Below are 12,705 nucleotides of genomic sequence, written 5' to 3'. Positions count from 1 at the left end.
GAGGACACTAGAGTTATCACAGAAACTACTCCAGGATGAGTTCGGATTACTTCCAGTGATGATCTTGGATTACTCCAGGATGACTCCATGACAACTTCAGGATGAGTGGGGGATTACTCTAGGATGACTCTGACAACTTCAGGATGACTCCATGACAACTTCAGGATGAGTGGGGGATTACTCTAGGATGACTCTGACAACTTCAGGATGAGTTGGGATTACTCCAGGATGACTTCAGGATGAGTTGGGATTACTCGAGGATGACTTCGGAATACTCCAAGACAACTCCAGGATGACTTCATGACAACTTCAGGATGACTCCACGACAACTTAAGGATGAGTTTGTATTACTCCCGGATGACTTCGTATTACGCTTGGATGGCTCCATGACAACTCTAGGATGGGTGGGGATTACTCCAGGATGGTTCCATGATAACTTTAGGATCGGTTCTGAATTGTAAATGATTAATGCAGACTACTCCAGGATGAGTTTTAATGATTTCAAGATGCTTCCAAAAGATTTAGGAAAAGGGGTTGGATTACCCCAGGATGTATCCCTTTTGAGTAACATTGGTGGCATTACTTTACAATGACTCTAGTTAGACTTCTAGATAGTTTTCAGGGAAAAAAAAATTATATGGAATTTTGCAGGTGTCACTTCATCTTTGCTAGAGCACCCGTTAACTAAGTTCCCTCGATTTAGTGCACACAACTACAAACACCCCCACTTCCCAGGTCACAAACCAACCTGTAAGCTCCCTCATTTCAATTCTCACCTCTAGCCAGCATGGCCTCACCCCCAATAAACTCCCACAATTGCAAAGCACTGCACTAAAATACACTCTTCCAGCAGCCTACACAGAATCTGTTAAAGGTCTACCCGCATGACAGACTGCCGCCAGTCACTTCACCGAATATCAATAAGAGCAGCTAACAATTACCCAGTTCATATTATGATTGTAGCAGCTATAAATTGTTGATATTTTAATATAGTATTGCTCTTGTTATAAGATATCTTCAATCAAACATAGGCTCAGAAAGTGTTCAGCATTTTTTTATTCAACAAATTCGGTTTAACAGCATAGCTGTATTCCATAAGAATGAATAGGTTTGAAAAAATACCAACAAATATCATCGATCCTGCATTTCAAAACGCAGAGTCTTCCTTAGGCCTCTTCTGGCATTGCAAATTTTGGTGGCGAGCTTCCTTATCACCCAGCCGTCCATAGTAGGCCAACTGTTAGCCTTGCAGACAGATCTCAAAGATTCTACAAAAAAAGAAAGGATATATGAACCTAAATGGACATCTGAATAGGCATTGTTACATTCCTTATTGTAGAATACATACCAGATTAATGTTAAAATGTCAATTTACAAATGCATCACTACATTTAAATGCATTTGTACACAAAGGATGAAACGGGCTTAAAGATAGATTTGAACTGAAAATGAATTATGGTTTTCTGTGGCTGCATTCAGAATTTTATGGTCTTTAGTGTAGCTATATTGATTTATATCAGTTAGAAATAGAAGGCATGAGTGAAAATGGGGAAATAGTCTTTCAAACCCTTTGCTAATTAACTACCTCCCCTTTTGCCCATACCATTCTTACACCCCGATACATATCTACCAACAACGCGCACATATCTTGTACCCACACTCACACTCCCATCTGCACAACCTCTGCCACCCACCCGGCTACTCGATAACTTCCTCTATGCAGTTGAAGGGGCCAAAAAGTATTAAAAAAACCAAGAAAAAAAAACATGTTAAAAGAAATACAAATTTGAGATACTCTTCTTAAAAAAGGTAGCATATTTGCATTGGAGTAACAGACTACTTCCTCCCAAGAGTTCACTCTTGTTTTCTTTATCCATCCTACTTTCTTTGCAAATGATATATGGCATTTATAACGCGTCTATACACAAGTGTTCGAAATGCGACGAGGCAGGGGAGGGGGAACAGAGGGAAGACAGACAACGATCTTACTAGGCCAGGTGTCATTCAGATCGCACAAGTGCATGGGAAGGGGAAAAGTGCGAGGGAAAGGGAGAGGGGAAAAGTGCAGTACATGGGAGAGGGGGAAAAAGTGCAGTACATGGGATAATAGAATAAATAAGAAAAATAAAGGCGGGATGATGGCAAGTGCAGGGTAAGAGCAGACATAAGTGCTGGTGGGGGACTGTAGGGATACAGAATACAGTTCCCAGGTGCGGGGGTTGCCAGTGCAGGTGTGTAAATGGCGGGGCCTAAGCCCAAGGTCACAAAGGGTGGCCAGGTAGCCAGTGCAGTTTCAGCCAGGAATTCCGCAGGGGATGGGGGGGGGGGAGGTTTTGAGGTGCTTCCGGAACTGGAGATGGTTCTCCTCAAGTTTCAGGGAAGCAGGAAGGCTGTTTCAGAAGGAGGCCCCTGCCGAGGAGAGAGATCTACCACCAACTCGTTGCTTGGAGAAGCGACAGACCCTGAGGGAGTTGGAGGCGGATGATCGAAGAGCTCGAGAAGGAAGATTTTTGGGAAGAGAAAGTTGAAGGTATTGCGGCCCCAGGCCCAAGAAGGCCTTGTGGACAATGCAGAGGGTGTTCAACTTAATCCTTGCAGCCACCTCGAGCCAGTGCAGAGATTTCAGTCCTGGAGAGATACGATCCCTGGGCTTGAGGCCAAGGACAAGTCCTGCAGTCCTTCTGGATAAATTGCAGAGGGCGGAGAGTAGAGGCAGGCAGATGTGACTCTCAACCTGTTTGACAATACCTGCAGCAGGTGCATTAACCCACTACACCATGAAAGGAACCCTAAACTGCGGAAAGGAAAAGACGTCTAGCTGTTTGTGAGCCATTTTTCTTGTTTGGCTCATTTATCTCATACAGAATCACAGCTGCTGATACAGTGGCAGGGCTTTTAACGGGATGAGTTTGGGGGCTGCGTCGCCCCTGAAGTTCCCTTCAGGTCAAGCCGAGCACTATGTCAAGAATTGATGTGGTGTTCACGGGCGCCGCATGAGGTTGCTTGCTCCACTCTGGAACAAAGCCCTGACTCGGCTAATGCGTATTATTGGCCAGCAGACTCCATGATTTGACAGACACGGTGAATAGCTCAGTTGGTTGAGCACCTGTGAAAAGAGATTTACGTTCAAACAACTGGCTTGAGCTCCGTTTTAGGATTTCCTTATTCTGAGGTTGATGGTGTGAATGTTATTGAGTTTAGAGACGCCCTCAGCGACACCAATCACTTAAGCGCCGAGAAGCAGGCTAGTTTCTGGTTTGCAAATGTATACACTGGCATAACACGAACATGTGTGTGTTTGTTCAAAAGGGAAGTAACCACCTCCCCCATCTCTGAAACTCCCACCCCTTGCCCCTGGGTGCGTTATTCCTGTCCCCTGGGGGAGGGGGCGCATAGTAGGTATGCTTGCCCTGGTGGAGAATTAAAATAGAAAGCGCTCTCACCACCCAGTAGCAGCTTCATGGCTCCTCTCCCTCCTCGGTGGGTGGTCCAGTCCTTCTGTAACACAGGAGGGGCTGTGGGAGGGAAGGAAAAACAGGTCAAGTGGGCGCACATATCAGCAGAACCAGCTTCGCCCCCTCCAATTCAACCTCACGCCATTATTTTGATCGGCTTTACCTGTTTTGTACATCACAAGGCAAACCTGAGCAAACATGCATAGCGCACAGAAACGGTCTTTTCGAAACAAGGCACTAGTTCCAATGTTGGCAGAAAAAGGATCTGAAAGTGATTTGACAAGGATCACACCGAGTTGAAGTGGAGAAGCTAGGACTAGACTCGGTCTGCTTGGTCCAGAGCCAGCACGCTGGCAGACTGGCCACTGCACCACTTGCCGCCCGCAAAATACACACCCTGATAGAGGCATCTTGCCAGGTTGAACACATCCTACAGAATGCTGTGTTATTGTGGGCACGAGGATGAGTATCTCGGCAGGGGGCACTGAGTCTGGTGGTCAGGAGGGCATGATAATGAGAAGTCTCCCTGGTTTGGAGCCGTCCCTGGACCATGCAGGCAGGCACCTTGCCCCTGACTGCAGGGGCACTTAAGAGCCGCAGCCTGAGAGGGGCAGCTGTCCACGTGCTCTTTAACATTTGAAGAGTTTAACAGTAGCCATCCCCGCTGTCCAGGCTGACACAAATGAAATGCAGCCTTTGAATTTCAGAAGCACCGCATCTGTCCTAGTATACCCGCGCTGCTGGCTAGCACTGGGGCTTCTGCACAGCCCAGAAAACCCCCTCACCAGGCGTGCACCCACCTTGTGTTTTGTATTTTACCTTTACTAAGCGCAAAATAGGTGCTGTGTATGTACTGAGTAAAGTACGCTGAACCGTGACATCTGTCCGTTTTTAAGGTGATCGAGCCTCGGAAAAAGCACTTCTGCCGATAATATCGAAAACATAACCCTACCAAAAAAATCTGGATTGAAAGTGGATTGCTACTGGATTTCCCCAAACATTTAAATCCTCTTTAACTCCAGAAACTCCCATTGTACTTGCTCCCCCCTCAAGACACTGCTCATGTCTTCTTCACAATGGGCTATGTCCTGGGGCACGTGAGCACCGGGGGACTGTAATAATGGTGGTGGTGGTGGTGCGCTACACAAATCAGAGAAGCTACGAGAGATTCAGATGGCCGGCATAGTATCAACTAGTGACTCACAACAACTTACCACCCGATAATACAATTGTTACAGAGTAATCCTTTTTCATAATCGCATCTTTTCCGTCGTGGTCCAGTTCTACAGTATCAAAAAAGGCACGAATCATTGCCACGCAAGTCGTCAGTAATAAACTGCAAATCCTCTCTTCCCAAGCACTGAATGGTATCGGTGGTCTGAAAGACACCCAAATGTTAAATACCCAATGCAAGGCACAAAATAGTTTTCTAAATTTGAAAACAGATATTTAATTTCAACTATTCGCTGATATAAACTTTATGAAAAATAGCAACTAGTAATGCATGCTATTTGAGCAAGGGGGGAACAAAAACAACAATCTTACTAGGCCCAGTGACATTGAGAACGCGCAAGAGCATGGGAGAGGGAAAGGGGAAAAGTGCATTGAGGGGGCGGGAAGTGTGGAGCAGAGTAGAAACAGATACATTATGCAACAAACAGTGGCAGTGCAGCCAGCAAGTGGCAAGTGCTGGGTTAAGGCAAGTGCTGGGTTAGGGGAGCAGACAGGTTATGCCTGATAAGTGCATGAAGAAAAAGAGGGGGGGGCAACTGTATGGTACCCCAGTGCAAGGGGTGGCCCGCAGGCAGTTTTGGGTGGGTGACAGGTACCAGGACTTGTCTAGAGACCTCATCAGGTGTGACGGGGGAGAGGGAGGAGAGCTTAACCCACTGAGCTATCTTACCGGCTGTAGCAAAATTAGTAATTATATGTCTGAATGTTCTCAAAGTGAGAAAGCAAATTGCACTCTGTAGTGGATACCATTCAACTGATAACTGATTAAACAGCTAAACAGCAGGCCATTTCATCTACAGGTGTGGTGCAAAGCTGGCCACATGTCAAGCCTGCGTGGAGCTACTTTTCAGGCTTCAGTGGTTGGCAAAATAGGGAAAGCAGTGCACTCACATGACATCCCGTAATCTGGGCACTCGTTACCTCATACATGCAAACATCCTGAACCCTTTAGTGCTGCCTGTTACTTTGCAATCCAATCACTCAACTGGTATTACATGAAGATAAAACGGGATTAAAAGATTTAAAAAACACATAGCTGGTGAAATATGCAAAATAATGATGATATGATGCATCTGAGTCAAGTTACACGAAGACGTGTACAGAATCACTCTGGCAGATAGCCATCTCACACACAGTAATGATAGTTTAAAAAAAAAATGGTACACTCAAGATGGAATGTCGTGTGATGAGACAGATGGCAGAAAAAATATTATGCATACAACTTACGAAAAGTTAAATGAGACAGCAGGCATCACTCACAGGGTAAGCTACCAGGAGAGGTAGAGCAATACAGAAGAGACAGGAAGACAGAGAGTAGAAGAGATAGCAGGAGCCACCAGGAGAGACGGGGCAAGACAGCACAGGGAGACAGCGCAGAAGCGACAGCAGGTATCAGAGAGAGAGCAGAAGAGACAGCAGGCTATAGAGGGATAGATACTGAGGGAGAGAGGGGCTGCACGAGAAACCTTGTCGAGACAGCAGAAAGAGAAAGAAGGAGAAAGAGAGAGAGACCGACAATTGCCAGAAAGAGAGCCAGCAGGGAGACAGCTGGAGGCAGAGAGAGCTAATATGGGAGAAAAGAGAGAGTGTGAGATACACAACCGGAAGAAAAAGCAAGAGGCCGGTGTGTCTGAAGAAGCAGTAACTCACCCTAGCTGCTGACAGTGACACCCGGAGCAAGGTGATCCTCATGAGAAGAGAGGCTGCAGCGGCGTGCCAGAGGGAGCAAGATGGACAGGCAGCAGGGCAATATACAGAAACAGATCAGAGAGACAGGCGAGAGGGAGCGCAGGATACACGGCAAGGCTAGCAGGAGGTAGGCTCGAGGCACTCCAGAAGCAGGGACAGAGTGCACATTTCATTAAATTGACTTTGTATAACCACCCAAATTGAACAGGACAAATGGCATTTGCCTTTCATAAAATCAACACACACAAAAAACCAAGACAGGATATTTTCTTCTAATAGTGTTTTTGAAAACATTAAAAGGTGTGCATGTTTTAAACTCCAAGAACCAATATAAATGTTATCTCTAGGACTTGGACTTACAGTACCGAAATGGGACATTTCATCTTTAGTTGTTTATATCAGGTTATATAGTGCAGTGCTGAAGTGTCCAGCCTACAAACCTGGCAACTGCGGTTGACAGGCACTCAAACTGAACAATTAGGCGGGGAGTGAGCTGTATTAGAACAAAGGGTTTGTGCCAATTGTGTTGCCTTGCAAGAATCAATCTCACCTCTAAGGGGCACCTTGCTTTTGTTGCCAAACAATTAAAATGAATAAACCGAAATTTGGTTTTAGTTCAATCCAGGGAAGGATTAATGATATGGAGGTACAAAATAAAGTGCCAGCAAATTGCACATGTATTGTTGATCTCGGCAAAAGATATAAGCCTGTCGTACAACTGCCAAAATGTCTAGTCAGCAGGTCAATCACTCATCTCTTACAGTTTCTAACGAGGTGCCCACGGGAAAATATACCAAGCAGGGGTGGATAGTGGCACTGGTGTTGCAGTAGTTGTTTCAAGGGTACATGAACCAGACATCTAGAGAGCCTGTATTCAAACAAAACAAGCCCCCACCAAAATAATTGGATTATCAATAAATTCCTTATTGAGAAGAACTGTTTAAATGACCTATTTGCCCAAACTTAATTCGTGAACTAGGGAGGAGGCTAACTCGCTTAAAAATACATGTGTGCTTTGGTGGAGACACAGGAAAGGGTGCTTATCATTTATTTGGTCGGATATCGTTGATGTAAAAAGATTACCTGATGTAACCAATCATAACTGAGACATCATAAACATAATTTTGTCCCGTGATTATCTAGCAGAAGGGTTGCTTGCTATAGAGTTCAGAACTGCCACCATTAGGTTCGGCAATACAGCACGAGCGTTTGAATGTGTTGCGGGCAGCTGACACAATTACCTTCTGCGAATTCCAGGACGCTTTGTTTGCTGTGATTTCCAGTTTTGCTTTTTACATCTGGAGATGGGTATAGCATGTAAAAAGCAAAACAGAAATCCACAAGCAACTCTTCAGCTCCATGCACGCTTCGTTACCTACCCGCCCCAGGAAAGCCCAGCCATTCCACGGCGCCTGCCGGGAGCTAGAGCACACAAAGGGTACCTTTGAGCTGGCACGTCTCTCCCTTCTTCGGCTTTCTTCTTCCATTAACCTACAGGTTCCTGACCTGGACTCTAACGAAATCTTCAACTCTGGCCCTACACACTGCAGCGAATACTCTGGATTTTCTGGTCTCGGACCTCTAATTTAGACCCGAGTTCCCTGCCTTCTCTCCTCTTCCCGCTGCCTTCAAAACAACAAATGAGCTCCAAAAGATACACAGTGCTCAGAATGCTTTATAACACCCATTATTCAACTTATAGCCGTAACCCGCTAGACGTATTGAAACGTGCTAAAAACTAGCAAAAACAGCTAGAAAATGTACTTTCCTCGCGTTTTGGTAAATGCTAATTCTGTTGCGTTTCCTGTTTGTACAGTGTACGTGCGTTTGTTCTGTCGAACCTGATGTTTTTAACCACTCGTCTCCCATACAAGGGGGATCAAAATGTACTTTGTTTACAGGCTGAAGGTATACTGCTGAAATCTTCAATGCATTATCAGCTTTCCTTACTGTTCTGGAACGTATATTTGCCATCTGTTAATCCAGTCACCATGTGTGCCTTCTAGTTTACAGGCTTCACTCCCCTGATGATCCTGTTCTCTCCAAAGTAGGCTAATCCGGTTGCTCCTCCTCAGAGGCGTTCTTCTTTTCTTTTACTCTTCCCTGCAGTTTCGCGTTGCAAGTGCTCGCTTCCCAGCTCTGGTTTGGACGCGTGTTCGCTGCCTTCTCTCCACTTCCCGAGGCCTTCAAAACAACAAATGAGCTCAATAAGATACAGTGCTCAGAATGCTTTATAACACCTATTATTCAACTTATAGCCGTAACCCGCTAGACGTATTGAAGCGTGCTAAAAACTAGCAAAACCAGCGAGAAAATGTACTTTCCTCGCGTTTTGGTAAATGCTAATTCTGTTTCGTTTCCTGTTTGTAGTGTCCGTGCGTTAGTTCAGTTGAACCTGATGTTTTTAACCACTCGTCTCCCATACAAGGAGGATCAAAATGTACTTTGTTTACAGGCTGAAGGTATACTGCTGAAATCTTCAATGCATTATCAGCTTTCCTTACTGTTCTGGAACGTGTATTTGCCATCTGTTAATCCAGTCGTCCCTTCTAGTTTACAAGCTGCACTTTATGAGCTCATTTGTTGATTTGAAGGCAGCCGGAAGAGGAGAGAAGGCAGGGAAAACGCGTCTAAATCAGAGCTGGGAAGCGAGCACTTCACGCGAGACTACAGTGAACTGGAAAAGAAAGGAAGAACGCCTCTGAGGAGGAACAGCGTCTAAATCAGAGAGCTGGGAAGCGAGTACTTGCAACGCGAAACTGCAGGGAACAGGAAAAGAAAGAACGCCTCTGAGGAGGAGCAACTGGATAGCCTACTTTGGGGAGAACGGGATCTCCAGGGGAGTGCAGCTTGTAAACTAGAAGGCACACATGGTGACTGGATTAAAAGGCCAGCTCATAAATCAAGCTAGCCTCGTGTGCGGAGAGACACGTGCAATAGCTATGAAATAAACGAGCCTAGAAAGGTGCTCAACACCCCGATCCTTACCTTAAGGCTTGTGATGTTCAAGCGCCGGCCCACGCTCGATTCCTCATCATTCGCCATTGCTGCAATTGTTGCCAGGCCGGAAGTCGGAATGGAAAAACAAGCCGCATGTCCTTCCGAAAAAAGCCCAAAACAAACTAACTCCCATCCAAAAAAGCAGAAAAAGAAAGCACCAGAAACGCTTTGGATGGGTTTCAAAAGTAAGCAACATAGCACAATTTTTCATAAACATATAGAAAACATAGACATACCATATTACAATAAAAAATGACTTAATAAAATGCATTTTATTTTTCTGACACTTGGTATAATCATATCATTTCACCATTCACCAAAATAGCTTGCGCTTTTGCGGTCCGTTGGTGTCTTGCCTTGTGTTGTGCCACATTGCCTAACAACGTGCAACTATTTCATCCAATATAGTGTAAGTAAACGGAAATATGATATTAATGTGAGACAATTATCTATATAATGCCTATAAAAAAGCCAAAAACTCTTGTCTTTGTCAATACGCGTTTTAACAGGACTTCAGCGCAAACATGCAAGCTTCTTATAAATCAAGTGGCTGAAGGCACACTTGGCTAAGACATTTTTGTTAAACCAGATTAGCTTTTACAACTCTGATTAAGGCATTACATCTCAGAAGACTGTTTAGAAATTGCACTGGCAGGCGTTTACAGTGTGAAGTTTGATGCTATTGCTTGATAGAGCCGTCACAAAGAAATCCCTGGAGGATGTAATGCAGGATATATATATATGCAGGCTTTAGATTCGAGTACAAATGGACAGAGAGGGGCAATTAGAGAGGTCAAGAGGACGAAGATGAAGTGGGAGATCGGAAGAGTAATAAGGGTTTTGATGGTCAAAAGAGGTAGGGTCTGGGAGTAAGTTAGCAGTTAGAGCGTTAGTATGTGCTCGCAGATGCGCCCTGGGTGCTCACAGAGGCAGTGCCATTACATGCAGATCAGGACGTGTGCCCACAGATAATGATATTGATGTGTTATTTATACGTGTTTCCGGTCAGAAGGAAAAAACAAGCTGCATCTCTTTCTGAAACAAGCCCCTGACTCCCATCAAAATAATCCAAAAAAAGCAAGCACACATAAACGGTGTGGGTGCGTCTCAAAAGAGACAATATCATAAACATAGAGAACACACACACACACACTATGTTACAATAAAAAGAAGGAATTGTAGCTTTTCAGTGGGGATTTAATGTTTCAGCTCCCTCTGGCTGACCATCTATTGTATTGTATTGTTTATTTATATAGCGCCTATACACCGGGAAGTGCTCAAGGAGGGTGGGAACATGGTGAAAAAACAAAAGTCGCTCAGTGCCCTTGAAATTCTGAGACAAGTAAGTGTGTAATATACATTTAACAGTTCAGACACAGCAAATAGGCCTGACGGCGATTCTGCAGTTTTACCAGTGCAATTAAGGGGAGAAGAAAAAAACTTGCTTTGTTATGAGCAGCACAGTTAAATGAAATCCTCTTTATTAACCAGCTGCATGCCTCCATCAAACAATGACTAAAAGTAGGTGACCTTATTATCACAAAGGTGATCCCGGCGAGCATGCTTAAGGCAATCGGACCTGGCAAATAACAAGAAGATTAAGATTTATCAATTTGGCATAAAAGAAACCCACTTTTCAAGTTTTGAAATCAAAAAACGACTATTTTTCAGAAAAAAAGAAAGGAATCTCTCCTGAGGAACCACGGCTAAAAGCTGTGGTGAAACACGTGTTGGCAGAATAAAAGTGTTTTCATGTAAACTTAGATGACTGGAATGTATGAAAATAATACATGAAAAATAAAACCATTCATGATTTAAATAACTAAGAGTCTAAAGTATCACATCTGGTGCAGGAGTCGCACAAATCACAAGTGACAACATATGAGGAAAAATATCACAAAGGTTATGTTTGTCAGCTTGCTTTATCATGTGATTTGCATACTTTTTAAGTCATCTCCATCAAAACCCAACCATGTCCACAAACTGCAGATGGGTAGATATGTGGTTAAGTACTTCAATTGCAAGACTGGACTCCAGTCCTGATTTCGCCACTTGCCTAAAACGTCTTATCATGGGAAAATCATTTAGATCTTGCTGTTTCTAGGCTGACAAAATTTGAGGTACCTGGGAGTGAATTATTTTGTAGGGAACACAATTCTAAAAAGGCCTCAATCATGGTATTGCTCAAATGTTTCCTTGCCTCCCATATGGTCCTGATATCTCCCTTTCCAGTGCAGGGAACCACACAAGTAAAAATTCTGGGTTCAGACTACTCTCCTCCTGGGCTTCACCAGTGGCTCTCCTGATATACCACACTTGGCATTTAACACAAGCAAATCGATCACCCAGACCCACCACACAACCTCATGGGCCGGGAGGATAGCTCAGAGGCAAAATTCTCTATATACATATGTTATGCCACCACCACCAATCTCACCACAGCCGCTCACTTAGGCAACCCAAACACCCTACCTCACCACAGCAGCTGACCCCATTGCCCCAAGTAGCTACCCCAGTAAAATCAGATTTGCCTAACCTCCAGGACCTCCAGGTGCCCCCTCCCCCCTCCCATCCTCTGGTTTTTCAAGCACTTCTTGAGGTCTCAAATGTAGGCAGGTTTCAAATGTAGGCAGGTCTGCAGTAACTCACCGACCCGTACTTCCCAACATCACCTTGCATTGCTCTGAACGACCCACACCGCCCACCTTGCCAACAGCAACTCCACCACCCAAGCCATATGCCTCTCAACCTTTCAGAGCCCCAAGGCAGGTGAAAGCAAATGATTTTGTTTTGGACGGGTGAGAGTCCATTGAATTATATGACAGGGACAGGTGAGAGGCTTGGTCACAAGCTTTACCCCTGCCACATTGGGGATTTTGAGGGTGCTGGGTGCCTGCTTTTGACTGGGATGGCAAAGGATTCTCACCCAGGGGGTGCATGCTATGTTAAGGCCTGTGGCTTCTATTTTTGCCCAACATAGTCTCAAGCTTTACCCTTGCCACATTGGGGATTTTGAGGTTGCTGGATGCCTTTTTAAAACAATTTGGATGGCAAAGGATTCTCACCCGGGGGGTAGGGGTGCATGCTATGTTAAGGCCTGTGGCTTCCATTTTCGCCCAACATAGTCTCAAGCTTTATCTGTGCCACATTGGGGATTTTGAGGGTGCTGGGTGCCTGGTTCTGACTGGGATGGTAAAGGATTCTTACCCAGGAGGTGCATGGTATGTCAAGGCCTGTGGCTTCCATTTTTGCCCAACATAGTCTCAAGCTTTACCCTTGCCACATTGGGGATTTTGAGGGTGCTGGAGGCCTGCTTTTGACTGGGATG

General features: G+C 44.9%; 1 protein-coding gene across 2 annotated transcripts in view; it reads left to right on the top strand.

Annotated features, from left to right (window-relative positions):
* Window positions 1–12,705, top strand: part of EVA1A (eva-1 homolog A, regulator of programmed cell death) — a 1,077,479-nt gene that overhangs the window by 1,014,226 nt on the left and 50,548 nt on the right. The gene's annotated exons all lie outside the window — the stretch shown is intronic.

This window comes from Ambystoma mexicanum, chromosome 4p (genome assembly GCF_040938575.1).
Source record: "Ambystoma mexicanum isolate Mex_15411 chromosome 4p, UKY_AmexF1_1, whole genome shotgun sequence".
Taxonomy (NCBI): domain Eukaryota; kingdom Metazoa; phylum Chordata; class Amphibia; order Caudata; family Ambystomatidae; genus Ambystoma; species Ambystoma mexicanum.
The sequence above is the reverse complement of the archived record's forward strand: the minus strand, read 5'-3'. Positions and strand labels throughout refer to the sequence as shown.